The 17,273-nt window shown below is 33.4% G+C and overlaps 1 protein-coding gene across 10 annotated transcripts in view; it reads right to left on the reverse strand.

The window, feature by feature from the left end:
* The window catches only part of FAM172A (family with sequence similarity 172 member A), a 411,264-nt gene that overhangs the window by 174,648 nt on the left and 219,343 nt on the right, over nucleotides 1–17,273 (reverse strand). The window lies entirely within an intron of this gene.

A 17,273-nucleotide genomic window follows, 5' to 3' on the forward strand; every position in this document is an offset into this window, starting at 1 on the left:
TACATCACTACTCTATGAATACTTTTTTCTTATTTATATGAACATATATACAAATGATTAACAACTTAAAAAATTCTAATTTAATTTAAGCTTCAATCACCCCCAAAACTGTTTTTTCCAATATGAGGCCCTGTTTTCTAATACATGTTATTTAAATTAATAATAATTGTTTACTGACATTTTCACTTATGAAAATGAAAAAATTTCATCTAACTCATGTATATATCTCATTAATGCTATAGCTTTTACAGACACCTTTAAAACAGCAAATGACATTATCTAAAAACCTGACATGTTTATTGCCCTTGTATAATAAGCTTTGACTTCATTCCAGGTTTAATTTTAAAGCATGAATTCCAGCATTTCTGACGCAAATAAAAGAAATGTGATCTCTAATATTTTCCTATCAAATTTTACAAAACAGAATTATTAAAGTAGAAGAAGGTTTCTGTGTCTTGTGATATACTGAGGGATGCCACAGTGACACCACTGAGTGACAGAATTGACGCAATGTTTTTCTGTGACATTTATTTTCTATTCTTTAACAATATTCAGAAATGGTGACCTGTTTAATGAAGATAAAACAGCGTATATGAAAATGTCCTGATTTGTAGTAAGTGTTACTAAGTATGCTTTCTGAAACCATTAAGGAATTGTCGTAGCAGAGTTTAATTACCAACAGCACAATAATCAAATTCAGCCATGACACATTTCTAAATCTTTGCCAAAAGTATACCTTCTCATAAATTCACAGAGGCTTTGATCAAACAGCAAGCTGGTCGGGAGGAGGATATTGCCCTGCATCTTGACAGAAGCCTACATTCGTCTCATCAGTTCCTCACTAAAGATGTAGTATAAAGGTTGGGGGTAATGGGCATTTTCTTGATGATTAGCTGTGTAGGCAAATATGTTCTTTGGCAGACAATATAAATGTTGATTTAAGGACTAGCCAATAAAGAGGGCTAAACTGCAAAACATTCATTGCTCAATTTCTCATAGATTTGGTGGAAGACTTAATTCTTAAACTCAGGTTTCCATTATCACCAAATAACACACTACCACAAAAGTTATGATAGAATGAAATAAAGTTTACATAGTTAATATTGATATGTAGCTGCTTACTAATTTCCATATTTGACATACCATTCACATTAACATTACTTACTAATAATGATGAATAGTAACAGGCAAGTCATTCTGGACCACTGTTTCACCGTGAAACTAATAAAACTCCTTATTTTCTTAAACACACAAAGCAATGCATGTCTCACTGAAACTAAGGAATCTATAAAACTAGTAAAGATAAGTGGTAACCTATCACAACACCAGTAAATTTTAGTTTATGCCTAGGTTTAAGAGATCATCTTTAAAGAAAATGGTTTTAAGCTGGAAGCAAGATGCACTGTTTTAAAAACAAAAATAGCACAAGATAAATGGCATATACTCTGGCAATTTTCTTTAACGTAGCTTTCAAATATAATCTAGTCTACAGTGCACTCGAACTGCAGAAACATCCAAATTAGTTAAGAAAAAAAAGAGATACTTATCCTTGCAAAAAGGGCCTATACTCAAAGGAACATCTGAATAAAATTGAGACATCTGCAGTAAAGTTTTACCTTCTCCCTAGAATGTTTGAGATGAACTCAGTGTAACACTGTCTTCTAAGAAAAGACAAAGTGATCAATGCAAGAACACATCAGGCTGCCTTGGACAGGCCAATCAATGCAAGAAAGAACCTTGCCCAGGGCCTTATGCAAATAGAGGCACGTCCTGCAACCTAGGGAGGGAACATGCGCAATAGATCAATTGGATCTAAAAAACCTTACAGCTATATCAGCTTCAGACAGTAAATATATACTGATGAATACCTCACACTTCCCGTGAATTCTCAAAATGGGTTATTTTTAATAGCTGGTTAAAAACTCTTTCTGGGATCTAGAGTGCAGCAAAGAGGAAGAAAACATCATGGGAGAAACACTCAGCATTACTTTTGAGAGTGTGCAAATAAAATTCTGATTTCTTAAAATTTCTTGGCATAGCTGAATTTTGCTGATGTTTCAGAAGGTTAAATTTTTAGTATGTTTGTATTCATGAACAGGAAATGAAAACCTTAAAAAAAAAAGCAGACACTGTCTTAGGTAGTTCTTGAACAAGGAATAAATGAAAATGTTGTAGGAAAAATAATTCAAGATATAAAATTATAGTCATCATTCTCAGTCACAAAGATTATTCTCTATAAGGGTTAACCTATTGATATAGGAGCAGTTTTTCTTTTAAAGTTAAAATCTGTATCTCCCAAAACCACTCTAAAATCTGATTAGAATGCATAATAAGCTCAAGAGCTACTTAGTACACAAAGCTCTATCCCTGTTAAACGGTGTTGAAGGCAAGTCAGATGCTGTATAAGGCTACATCAAAAATGCTCGATTATCAGGTGTTCAAGGAAGTACTTGAATGCAAAATTATTTCCTAAATATTTTCATTTGTTTTTAAACCTACTGTTTCTCCTTAGGAATTTCACATTTTAAAAAAAGCCCTTCATAACCTAAAAGAAGTCAAAATCATATTTTAAATAAGAATTATAATGTCAGAAACAATAATAAAGATACTACAAAATGAAGAAAAAATATCTGTAAATATCTGTTACTACATTTACTTTGGAAATTTAAATTTGAAAACAGCTGCAGATGCATTCTGTAAAAGGTGTGTAGCAAATACTTCCAATATTAAAAATAAAATATATGATTTTTCCTTTAGTTACTGATACATAAACTTTCCTTAGCAAAACTCTATATAAAATATGAAAATCTGACATCTAATATAAAGTTCCCTAGGTAGAGCTGTTTATTTAGCTGTTGAAAGGACACAGATATCTTAAAACACTCGTTTATTTAGCCAATGAAGAGAAATATGAGACTATGCAGGATAAACAAAGCTTACTTGTTAGTTTTCACATTTCTAGTGCTTTCTGCATTGGTAAGATTTTAAGTTTCCATTTAGTCTAATAAGATTTTTTTTCCTAAGGCATAAGTAAATACGTCATTCATTTGTTTGATCCTCTTTACTTAGACTTAAAGCTTTATAAAAACTTTACTATTTACATGGAGCAAGGATGGAGATATAAAATCAAAGCACTATAATACCCTTTTATAGCTTTTCAAGTATTAGATATCAGATGAAGTGCTTATAATAAATCAGAAAGGAATGAAGTAGCAGGTTAGTTATAGGGACTTAAATGTTCCCTTTTTCCAATTTTAATTATGAATATAAGAATGTTGAGTAGTCTGGTATTCATAGTGAAATGTAAACTCCAATTTACAGTAAGTAAAATTCAAAGGATGAAGCAACTATGATTTTACTTTTTGTTACAATATTTAAATTGTATATTTTCTCTAACACGTAGGTAAAAAAAGAAAAACAATTTTGGAATACTACCAACTAATATTTGATAGAGTTGACATTGTGATAGGCAACGAATAATGAAATTCTATCCTTCCTGATCTAAATCTGCACAATATGTGATGTTTTGCTTTTAAAAGCATATTCTTAGTTTAAAAAGTATGTTAGGTAGGATATTCAGTTTGCTAAAGAATTTTGTACTTTACAATTATAAATGTAGAATTTTTTTGAATGGAAAGTTCCCTCATTAATTAAAAATATCCTATTTTAAAGATTGACTTATTTATTTTAGAGACAGAAAGAGAGCGCACGCATGAGCTAGTGCAGGTGGGGAGGGGCAGAGGGCGAGGGAGAGAGAAACTTAAGCAGATTCCGTGCTGAACATAGAGCCGGACACAGGGCTCAATCTCATGATCCTGAGATCACGACCTCAGAGTCCGACACTTAACTGAATGTGCCACCCAGGCACCCCTAAAAAATACCCAATTTTTTTTTTTAAGATTTTATTTATTTATTTGACAGAGAGAGACACAGCGAGAGAGGGAATACAAGCAGGGGGAATGGGAGAGGGAGAAGCAGGCCTCCCGCGGAGCAGGGAGCCCGATGCAGGGCTCGATCCCAGGACCCTGGGATCATGACCTGAGCCGAAGGCAGACGCTCAACGACTGAGCCACCCAGGCGCCCCCCAAAATACCCAATTTTAACATAAATTTATCTCATGCAGTTTTTTCAAAAACTCATCAGAGGGGAGACTGCTTCTTGGGTAAATTCATTAATTCTCACATTGGATTTTGATTTCAAATTGGATTTCAAATTGGATTTCAATTTTGGCTCTTATGCAACCTTGGACAAGTTCCTCAACCTTTCCTCATCTGTATAACAGGGTTAATATGCCTACCTAAAAGAGTTAAATGTAAGTTGTAAAATGCCTTGCTAAAACAATGTTTAATGACCACATTCAGTAGCATCCTAAACTAGTGCTCTCTTCTGAGGGGCAGTATGCATAATAGTTATAAGCATGGGCTTTGGAGCCAGAAAACTTAAGTTTAAGTTCTGGCTCCATCACTTACTGGTTGTGTGATCTTAGTACTTAACATTTTGGTGCCTCAGTGTCCTCATATGTAACTGAGAATAATATTAATACCTACATCATGGGGTTGTTTTAAGGATTGCATGCGTTAATATATACAAAGCACTTAAAACAATGTCTGGTACTTAGTAGCTGCTATGTTATAAAAGCTATTACTTCCAGGTGTAGCTTACAGATATGGATAAGGCAAAGGAGCAAACACTGATAGCAGAGATTGTTCCAGTGAAACTTGAAAAGTCAAGTCTATTTAGTTGGTATTAGAAGACAGCTGTCTATTTCCAGCATGGAATGAGCTGCAAAGAAGAGCCAACCAGGGCCGCCTGGGTGGCTCAGTCATTAAGCGTCTGTCTTCAGCTCAGGTCATGATCCCAGGGTCCTGGGATCGAGGCTCACATCGGGCTCCCTGCTCTGCAGGAAGCCTGCTTCTCCCTCTCCCACTCCCCCTGCTTGTGTTCCCTCTCTCGCTGTGTGTCTCTCACTGTCAAATAAATAAATAAAATATTAAAAAAAAAAAAAAAGAAGAAGAGCCAACCAGGGGCTTGGCCAAGGAAATTCATCTGCTTTCCAGATCTTCATAAAATGTTTTCAATTTTTCAGCTTAAACTGAATTTCCAGAGCACCACATCAAAAACATATTCAAAATTTAAATATAAATGATTTGGGGATTGCCTGTTATTTTAAAATTTCCACACCTTCTTTCCACTTTATTAGTTTGGGTAATTAAGAATTGATTAAAATTGAAAGTCTGCATGGAAGGCCCAGAAAGAATAAACAGTAAATAGGGTACAGAATAAAAACTAAATCATCATGTACTTCAACAGAGAAATGTAGACCTGAATCCTGACATATATGAAAAACCAGGAGGTTGTCTTAGGAATAAGAGTCAACCTAGTCAGTATATTACACCATTTATTTGGCATAGGTACTTGATGAGAGAAGAAACACACCAAAACCCAAGGTAACAAAATGAGAGGTCTGCCTTCAAAGGAAGAAAAGATATATTTAAATGTTCTCATCTGTAAAATGGGGATAACAGTATGAAGCTCACAAAGATTTATGAGGATTAAATGAGATAAAATATAGTTACATAAAGTATATGGTAAGGACAGTGCCTGGTGCACACTAAGTATCATTAAAGTATTAATGAAGCTAATGATGAACCGGAAGATGCTGTTGCTGCCTTCTGATGTATAAAACATTCATAAATGCTAGTTCTATTTAAAATGTCCATTTTCAAAGACACCACTATGAATTGCTTAGAACTGTTCTTGACCCAACCATGTCTTGGGTCCCCATGGCTGGCTGACAGATTACATGGATTCTACTATACTAGCAACGACAGGGCTCTAGTAGAGTGAGAAAGGGCTCTAATACAGCAGTCAGATTTGAAGGTATCCGTTTTACTTGAAAATCTATTGTATGATGTTGGAGTAAATGCAAGCGTCACCAGATGTGAAGGTTTATTATATGCTAAAGAAAGCTAATATATTACTACACATTTAATATTTGGACATAATATAAACATAAATATGTCTAATATTTAGATAGATATCCTAAAATTGCAAAACTGAAAATTTAAGGCTCAGCCTGTAACAATGGTAAGAACTATTATTACACTATTAATGACATTAGAAATAGGAATTTTTTCTTAGGTAAACTAGGCAGTAATACAACAAAGGCAATGCATAGGGGCTAGTGATCTCATATTTTATGACAATTGTTCACAGGGCACCACTTTATTGAGTAAGTCAAGGTTTCTTTGTTGTTAGCAGACAGGCTAATAGAATTTTTTAGAAAATCAACATTTATAATTATACAGTGGCCCTTGATATCTTATAACTGGAAAGAAGTCAAGATAGGGAATTTCTACTGTAGGAGAAAGTTGAGGTGCTTTATCTTTCTGGCCAGTGTCTCTCCTTTAGAAAGATAAATGCCAAGTTTTCCTTTTAATCCAGATGTCTGATTAATGTAGCAAAGAAATTTGGAGATAAGATGTTAGAAGTTAGATGTCAAGATTTATGGATATTAGGCATAAACTAGGTATATTAGAAATTAGAACACTTTTTAATCATTTGACTCAATTATAAAATTGTCACCGAAATATTAAATAGCAATTTTTATTGTATTCTTATGCTTTTTAATAAACTTCTTTATGAGAAAAATTCAAATAAGGTATGGAAAACTAAGAAGAAATCTGAATACACTAATATATATTTAAACAGGCAATTTTTTTTTCCTAGACGATATGAGATTTAATTTGTTCAATTTAATCAGAGAAAACATAACTAGTTTTGGAGTTAGGGTTAGGTTTGGCTACTTCCCTTGAGTAGAGATTTCAATATCTTCTCAGTTGTTTTTCTTCATTCACTGACCAATTTCCAAGTGTACAAAATTTTGAAGACACAGACTATACCTCCTACACACTCAAGCATACTGATTCTAAATGTCCCTGTTTTACATCTTAAATAATCAACTTTGTTCTCTTGTCCACCCTGTTTTGTGCTATCTTGTGGCTCAAAATGAATGCCCAGACCTTACTTTCTTCATCTGACTCAACGAAGCACCATCTGAGATCTATTTTTTATAACTTATCTCTATATAAATACAGGATCAAAAACTATTTATTGAGTATATACTTATTATAGGCCCAGCCAGGCTAGCAGAATAGGAACCAGAGAAAATAATGAATTTGTTATTTATTCTTTGCCAGTTAAGAAAAGGACTTTGAGATGACTTAAAGCAAAATATATTTATGAATTAAGACACTCAATAAAAGATCAAGGATGAGGATAATTAATGAAATAAAAAACTAACCAAAGCTCTGGGTTTATAGGAGACAAGGGTACAAATGCATTACAGAGTTTTTATTTTCTGATAAAAAGATCATATCAATCTATTAACAGAAACAATCCTCCCTAATACTTAACCAAGACAAATTTATGTTATGGGTCTTCATTTTGGGGAAATTAATGTCTTGGCTACAATCTCACTTCACAAGTATCTTACTATATATTACTCTGTTTAAATGGGCTTCCTATTTAGACTATAACCTTCTTGTGGCGGGATCATGTGCTTTAATCTGTTTTCCTAGTATTTCCCCCAGAGTGGGATGTTCAAATGAAAAAATAAATTAATATCTTTAATAGTTTTCTAAACCATTTATTGTTTGGAGGGCGAAATATTCAAACCCAAGAAATAATTTCAATAAAGTCAAACTTATGAGATCCAGGTGGCTTTACTGTGATCTAAATTTATTCACTGAAAAGGTGTTGAAAACCAATAACAAAAAATAAGAGGAGAGAGAGAACTGACATACGTATAGGGGTTAAAAGTCTCCAACTCTGTGGGAGGGGGAGACGAACCATGAGAGACTATGGACTCTGAGAAACAAACTGAGGGTTCTAGAGGGGAGGGGGATGGGGGGATGGGTTAGCCTGGTGATGGGTATTAAAGAGGGCACGTACTGAATGGAGCACTGGGTGTTATACACAAACAATGAATCACGGAACACTACATCAAAAACTAATGATGTAATGTATGGTGATTAACATAACATAATTAAAAAAAAAAAGTCACCAACTCTAAAAGTTAAGAACACAGCAGCTTAGAAGAATATCACTTTGTTTCTCTGGGCACAAAAGATTTTACACCCATAGTGTGATCATTTCAGAGCCATGAGAACAGGAAAAATGATAGCTCTTCCGACCTCATCTCCTTTATTGCCATAGAAACCTGGCAACCAGTACACCAAAGATAAGCCCTGGGTATCTAAATAACCTTAGAATGCAGTACTCTACTGTATCCCATTCTGATCTAAGCCACATAAATTGGACTTCTGTCTTGATTCATCATTTCATAATTCTTTTGATGTTTTTGCCTGCTGCTATAACCTCTTTCTTTCTCAGGAAAGGATTCCATTTCTAAACCCCTAGCCAGTGTTTGAAGCCTTAAACCTTCTTTGTTTATCCTTTTCCCAGTGCTGGATCCTGTTCTTTTTTTCCCCTTTTCCTTCCCTATAATGCTGTGACGTAGGGTATGGTTGGAGAGAAGAGGTATTCTTAGAACCAGTGACTACATTCTATTTACTCATTCATCACCCAATGCCTTGATTTTCTGTTCCCTGCAACCAGATAATACCTCTTAATTTAAACCTGAGTTCACCATGCTCTATTGATGCTTACCTAGTGATGGTTCACCTGCTACTCCCTCCAAAGCCAATCTCTCCAGCTAAATTAGCTCTTCTTGAACCCATTCTAAACTCTACTAATGAGACCTTTCCCCAGATCTGGCTTCTATCTTTGTTCTCTCAAGTTGTATCCCAACATGGATCTAGTATGCTTTGAGTCTGAGTGTACCTGGCTTCCCTGAGTTAATTTGAGTAAATTATTTAATAAGGATTGAAATCTAAGACAGAAGTTAAATGGTTTTGATTGCAAAATTTTTGTCCTCTAAGAGCTCTTTTCAATTTGTCGTGTCAAACCAGAGCTGTCACTGTGGTTGGGAATCTTATTTGGGGAAGAGCTTACATTAAGTGATTATCATAATGTTGTAAGTATAGTAAAAACAGCCTCTTTATTAACTGAAATGTGTTTTTCTACAATCCCCCTTATAAAAGGTCTATAATAGTCAATCATGCTCTCATACCTGCAGTAAAATGCAAAATCTCTCATTAAGATACTTTGTAAAACCAATGAAAAGGAAGTATTTCTTGTAGAAAGATTTGTATCTAACAAATTAATATATCAATTTCTCGGGGTTCTTCTTAACATGGTATTGTGCTAATTTACCAGTTGTTTCCAGGCAGTCTGTTGAATTAACAGATAGAGTGCCCAATCTTGCAGCTGCACAGTCGTAGGGCAATAAGCGCTGGATGAAGCCCATTTATGTGGATACTGAAAAAGCCTCTTCAAAAGGTAATTCTAATGGAGTAATATGGATCCTTTTTCTATGAAAAGATTCTTATTAAAGATTAGTGAAATTTTTCTCCATGTTAGACTTTTGAGCAACCTGATCTTGGTGTGAATGAGGGATATAAGCATTAAGAAGCACACAAGGTCCTTAGTGGAAATGACCTACCAAGAATGGAAACAATCACAAGTAACATCATACTTAATGGTGAAATAATGAATGCTTTCCCCTTAAGACCAGGAACAAAAGGATGTTTACTGTAGCTATTTCTATTCATCATTGTACTGGACAGATCAATTAGGGGGGAAAAAAAAGGAAAGAGAAGAAAAGCAAAGCATCTTGATCAGAAAAGAAGTAAAATTATTTTTATTCAGTAATTTTATTCAGTGGTCTTGAACATAGAAAATTCTAAGAAATTCACACACACTCACACACCAGAACTAATAAATGAGTGCAGCAAGGTTATAGAATATAAGACCAACACATAAAAATTGTATTTTTACACTAACAGTGAACCATCTGAAAGTGAAATTAAGAAATAATTTCACTTACAATAGCATGAAAAGAATAAAATACTGAGGAATAAATTTAACAAAAGAAGTGTAAGACTTGTACACTGAAAATAATAAAACATTTTTGAAAAAAGATCTAAATAAATGGAAAGAAAGCCTATGTTCATGGAATGGAAGACATTATTAATATAGCCGTACTCCCCAAATTGATCCTAAAATTCATATGGAAATGCAAGAGACCTAGGATAGCCAAAACAATCTTCAAAAAGAAGAACAAAGTTGGAGAATCCACACTTCCCAACTTCAAAACTTACTACAAAGCTACAATAATCAAGACAGTGTGGTACTGGTATAAGGAGAGACACATATATCAGTGAAATAGAATTGAGAATCCAGAAGCAAATCCTTACATATTTACAGTCAAAGATGAGAAGACAAATCAAAGGGGAAAGAATAGTCTTTTCAGCAAATGGTGCTGAAACAACTGAATATCTGCATTTAATAGAATTATGTTGAACCACACTTCACACAATGTACAAAAATCAACTCAAGTGACAAAAACAAAAACTAGATGAATTCAACTTCATCAAAATAAAAAAACTTCTGTCCTTTCAAAGGATATCACGAAAGTGAAAAGCTATCCCACAGAATAGGAGAAAATATTTGCAAATCATGTATCTGATAAGGGACTTGTATCAGAATACAGAGAGAACTCTTAGGACTCAACAATACAATGACAACACAAAAAAATGGACAAAAATTTTAAAAGACATTTTCCCAAAGAAAATACATAAATGGCCAATAAGCACATGAAAACGTGTTCAAAATCATTAGTCATTAGAGAAATGCAAATAAAAACCATAATGAGATACCAGTTCACCCCCACTAGAATAGCAGAAATAAAAAAGACAAACAAAAACAAGTGTTGGTGAGGTTGTAGAGAAATCGGAACTCTCATACATTGCTGGTAGGACTGTAAACATGGGGAGTGATGGCTAATGGGTATTGAGTTTCTTTTGTGAAGATGAAAATGTTCTAAAATTAGTGGTGATGGTTGTACAACTCTGTGGGCATACTAAAAGCCTCTGAATTGGGCACTTTAAAAGATTAATTTTATGGCATGCGAATTATATCTCAAGAAAGCTTAATAAATCTTATTTATATCTCAATAAATGTTAATTAACCACAAAATTTTTTTAAAGTGAAAAAAAGGAAATAAGCATAGGTAAGCTAATTATTAAAGAAAAGGTAATATTAAACTCAATTGGGGATGAAATGGAAAGCTTCCTAGACTTACTACATACAGTGCTATACAACATTATGAGGATATAGTTATAACTTAGTTTAATAATTTTCTTTTTTGACTGAGAAGACTATACTTTGAAGAGTGAGTCAGAGAGAAGCAATCTTTTCAGTCAGCTGAGGGGCTGAGGACACAAGTAGAAAAAAGACTATAAGAGACTAACACCAGGACAAAAAGGGTAGGTAATACTGTCTGATGTGAAAGAATTGATTAGGCAGAATTCCCATATTAGTCAATATTCCAATGGAGGGTACAAAGAAAGATTAAGTTTACTTAGTAAAAGAGTTATTGCTAGTGCTCAAACTCTCTATACAGATCAATTAACTTTGCAAATATTTAAGCCTACTCATGTTATTGCAATATATATTGTTTCCAACCTTGGGGAGGGGTGGTGGAACAAGAACATTGTTCCAGGTAACTGGGGCAAGATAAGACTCAGAGATAAAAAGATAAAAACAAAACTAATTTGTAAAACAAAACTAAAGCTTTCATTTGTGAAACATATAAATACTACAGAAAAATGGGGAGTTAAGTGAGAATACTTTGTGAAAAATCTAGTAAGGAGGGAAATTATTTCACTTGGGAGGGGGAAATGGCATTGGCAAAAATGAAAATGAGCACCTCCTGTGGGCATTTGGACTCATATTTAACTACCACTGATTTAATTCCTCAAAACCAGGAATTATCTAATTTAATCCTCAAACTTTGCTGTGATGTGGGTACTTTTAGAGGAGGACGACACACAAAAGGGATCTGACCCAAGTTATCATAATTTTTAGGTATCAGAACTAGGATTCAAACCCAGATCATCTTCTGAGGTTTGTGTTCTTCTACTACACTGGGCTTGGAGGCCAGGGGTGGAGGTGTAATGAGATGGGGCAATGGCAGTAAGGAAATTAGACTAGAATTGAATTCTACTGGGAAAAAATACAATTGGAAATAAATTATCAGATTATACAGAGGATCTTACAGTTATAGAGAGGAAGCATAATATAGTAGACAATTGGAGCCAATGTGATTCAGGAATAGCATGGTGAAAGGGGTGTTTAAATAATATTATCTATGGTGTGCTATATAGTGTGAAATAAAGAGTAAAGACAGCCAGTAGGAAATGGTAGAAGAGTACAATGATATAGTTGTAAAATGATGAAATTAACAGTGGGCAGAGAGAAGAAAAGACATGATCAATATTTCAGAGAAAAATAACTGACAAAATGTGTTGGCTGGTTAGATACAGGACAAAAGGAGCGGAGTTAACATAAAAATGAACAAGTGGAGTCATTCCTTCAAACAGTGGTCCTCCTAATACTTATTAAAAATTATGTGAGTAAAAGTTAAAAAAGTCAAACTCCTGTGAAGTTTATTAACAAATCACATCTGTATATATAATTCTCTCCTTTTCTTTTTAAAACCCTGACTTCATTTCTCATTTATTCATTTATTATTAATCACAATTATCAACTACACAGTATGTGCAAACATTTCTCCCAAATACTTACGTATTGGCATAATCATTGTTTATTATTATTTATCTGTTGTGCTTGGATTCCTTTTATATCCTCTTTGATATGGTGTGCATGGGGGAAGGATAAACTATACCCTTTTTCTTTTCATTCAGCTTTCTGGATCCAATGTCACTAAGCCATAGAGAATCTCCTCCTTAACATCTCGAATGCTTGCTTACTCTCACTACTTCTATGTGGGTAAAGCCCTTCACTGGATCTCACTTGGATTCTTGCAACTAACTCCTAAAATTAGTGTTACCATCAATCAATCAAAAGATAGTATCTACACTACATTCAAGACATGAAATAAAAGTGAATAGAGGAGATAAAAATAATATAACCTCCAATTCTTCTCTTTAAGGAGCATAGAAAATAGTTATAGAAACTAAACTAAACGATCTTCCTATAAAATAACTCAACAATTAAGAGAGCATTCCACACAAGTTGTAATCATCCCATACATTAACATGCTGTTTGTATCATGTAGGCAACCAAATCAGAAATTCAAGTTATATTACAAATGGCAACTTATTTTTGCTGTATTACCAATATTTTAAAGTAGGTTTGTAAGAAGTATTTTTGGCCTGAATTACCTTGATACTATTATGGCTCAATTTTTCTTTGTTTTATCCCTTACTTCTACCTTTCCTCAATACTTGATTCCCAGTAGCCCACACAATTTTTAGTTTTTCCCACTGATCACATTACTACCAATATCTATATACTAGTATACAGATATACTACCAATATCTAATTTATTTGTTCTTTGTAGACAAAATGTAACTGATGCTTCTTTAAGGTCACAGTTAGCTGATGTCACTCAAGGTAAAACTGAATACTTTTAGTCCCATTCCATTTTCTCTTCAGAGTAAATCCAAATCATGCTTCAGGCGATTTTTTTAAAAGACTGACCCAGAGTAGACTGAGCTTAAGTGTCCTCCCACAGTTATGTCCAAAAACTAGTCCTCTATCAGCTGCTGAAGGTCAGCTTAGGCTGCCTGGAGGCTCAGGAGCCCAGCATGGAACAATGGCAGGGAAAGAGCGTTCCCTTCATTCCTTAATTCACATGCAAGTGAGGTGCCAATCAAGTGCTGACAAGCATGGAAAAACCAAAATCAAAAGTGGGTAGAGATACACTTTCAAAAGGAGCAGTTTTCACACATTTTAAGTGATGTTTTTAGTGGTGGTTGTGAACATATCACTAATAATATGGAAAAGGAAATAAAAGCCATAAGAAAAATAATAATAATTTTATATCGGCTAAGGTGATTCAATAAACTAATGAAATATATCTGCTAAAATTGTTTAATGTGTTTCATAAAAAAAATGTATCAACACTCTCACTTTGGCTAAAGAAAGAAATCTGAATGCAAATTGATTTATTGAGCACTGCAAACATGGACGGTAAGGTGAGCTGAGACTGGAAACTGAGCATTGAGACAAGTAAAGCTAACTTATTTCCAAATAAAAGAAAATTTTAAGGTTGCTTGATTTTGTCAAACTATCAGCTAGAAAGACAAGAGCAAAGCACTTTGAAATGACCAACAATGTAAGCAATGGAATCACTTCATCAAAGTGGCTAGTGAAAGAGATGATGAAAAGCTTAAAACTGTATTGTTTTTAATGACAGTTAATTTTCAAAAATGAGTTTGAATTTTAACAATATAAGGCAAAAGTAAGCTTCATTATTTGTAGATGTCTTTCTGAATGAATTTGGTAAATGCGTTTTAGTTATGACTACTAATTCTATCATATATAACACAGAATTTCTAAAAACAGAAATTTAAGACTTTGTAAATGAAGGTTTAATAACTAACTTTGTATATTGGAACTACTTCAATACACAGAAAAGATAACATTGGACAGATACATTTTTAAAATTCATTGCCAACGCATAAAATAGATAGTTCTTCCTGTCTTCCCTTTGTCTTTAATGAGTGAATGCTGGAATTGCTACCAGAGCTGTCTTAACGTCTATTTTTACAAGGATCACAGAAAGTTTAGAGAATTAGAAATTTGGGTTGTTACCATATGTCATTATAAATGCAGTGAAAAGGATATTTTTAGTATCACTTTTCTCATTATTTTAGTAAACTGTATACTGTTTTTATGAAGTTAGGTCTGATCAAGTTCCAAGATTTACTACCATAAAATGAGCATTGGTTTTGAAAAGAAACCTCTTAATTATAATGAAATTTTCAGGAGAAACTTAACAATTTAAAATAGGGCATAATCATAAATGTTCTCAGTTTTCAAAACAACAATTAGGAAAATATGAAAGTCCTACAAATATTTTGTGCTCTAAATGTAAAACTAATTTATTTTCAGATATCTATTAGCAGCACATTTAATTTTAACAGTTATTCACAATTTTACTTTAATTAAATGGCAAGATACATTTTATAATATGATAATATGAGAGTGGTACAAAAACAAACTCCATGCATTCAAACATGATACTACAAACTAGGACGGCTCCAAAAAGAAGGGGGATGGAAGAGAGAGCAATTGCAAGAGAGAGCAATTGCAAGAGAGAGGGAGGGAGTGCACAGACAGCCTTTAAGCAGGAGTAAAATTTTATGACAATTCAAAAAAAGTCAAAGTTTACTGAAAGGATTTAATGTACATTGAGACAAAATTCTAAAACATAATTTAAGATGTTCACAATTCACTTTTCTGTAAAGTTAATATTAAAATTTGAATCCATGAAAAACAATTTTATACATTACACTAATTTTGAAAAATCCCAAGAGAATAAATATTTGTCAACATTTTAAACACCATGACTTTTCCCCCAAGAATATCAGGGAAAATAGGAAAGAATATTATTCAGCTTTCGGAAAAAAGCAAAGGCTTAAAAATATTTCAATGGTTTTGTTGTTTCTTTAACTATGCTATCTTTTAAAAGTCTTTTTGAAATTAAGTAGAAACATAATGGCCTTAAATGTATTAATCAAGCTTTGTCAAAAATTTATGTATAACTCATTAGTGGTTTTAGTTATTGTTATTGTTATTTGCTTAGAGGAATCTGTTTTATTAGGTCAGGAACCACTTTTTCTTCATTTGCCACCATGTGTATGCCCCTAATAACATACCCCCATTAAAGTTACTTCACAAAAAGTAGCAAATATTATGAAGTTGAGATAATCGCCACTAATATTTTAAAACCTAAACAAGGTACATTACATTAAATAGACTTCTCAGTCCTGGTGTTGCCTGACAGATATGTGATGTGCCAGTGGTTATATTATATTCCTCCTCCCATGCATGCACCTCCTGCAGAGATAGCAGACTACAGAAGCTGACCCTTACTGAGACCATCTTGTCTCTCTGACAAAGCTCCTTTTTAACTTCTTACTTACTGGTTACTTCCTGTGATGGAGAAAAACTTTAGCTCAGCTTGTGATAATTTCACAGGCCCTGAGGACCCTGACCCTAATAGCCTCAAGGTCAGAAGTCAAGTCTTGTTCTGAAACATCTGTGTGCTTTATATTAAAGTGGAACAAAAGTGGAGAAATATCCACCAGTGTGTGACAAGAAGGACAGGCAAAATAGGACTGACACACTGGTCATCTGTTACTCTGTCATCTTAAGTTCATTTTAAAAACTATCCAATATTCACTTAAATTCCAAATTTGATGTACAAAAGGCTTTTATAAACTGTCTTAAAGTAAAAAAAAAGGGGGGAGGAATTTATGTTTAACAGTAATCTGGAATTTGGGTAGTCTTGCAGGCTTTAGAAATATTTTAAGTTACTCTACAAGCTGATGAAATTTCAAGGTTTAAGTAATTTAATGGCTGACAAAGAAAATGTAAGGTACATTATATATGCTATGTGTGTATGTGTGTGTGTATATAAAGATCTATATCTGTAGGGGCTAGAAGAACCATCTGAAAGACAACATTCACATACTAGTATGTTAAAGAGCTATCTTAAAATATCTATTATATATTAAAATAAATGCAGCAGAATTAAAAGTACTTGAAAATAATTTCTAAAAGTAAAATCCATTTAGTAAAAGATTTAACTTATATATCAATCTTAAGAGAACATAAACATTTGTGAATTTAGGTCAGCTAAAATATTCCCAGGTGTCACCACCAGTTTTATATCTAAATCATGTGGGTGAGCAATAAGGTATGAGGAGGTTGAAAAGGCCATGGAAATATATTTAATTTCCACAACAAAGAGAAACGCACACCAAAGTTTTGAAACAAAAGCTAGACAACAATGTTGTGCCTGCTTTTAATGTTCATGTTAGGCTATTTGGATTTAAAATTATCAAATGCACTTTTATCAAATTAATCAGTTTATTATAGCACTGTTACCTCCTTGTAACATAAGGTTTATGGACATGTAGGCATAAATTCTTCATTAGTGCATTTTTGGTATTGATTATATCCCATTAACCATTCATACTGGCACAAGGTGTGGTACTTGTAACACTGCATATGATATAGACAAAATTTTAAAATCTTGATAATTTTTTCTATAATGTACACAATCTTAACTCCAAGAATCAGATTTTTTGAAATGTGAAGATTTTTACAGCCAA

Source organism: Mirounga leonina, unplaced genomic scaffold, assembly GCF_011800145.1.
Source record: "Mirounga leonina isolate KUSES-001 unplaced genomic scaffold, KU_Mleo_1.0 Mir_168, whole genome shotgun sequence".
NCBI lineage: Eukaryota > Metazoa > Chordata > Mammalia > Carnivora > Phocidae > Mirounga > Mirounga leonina.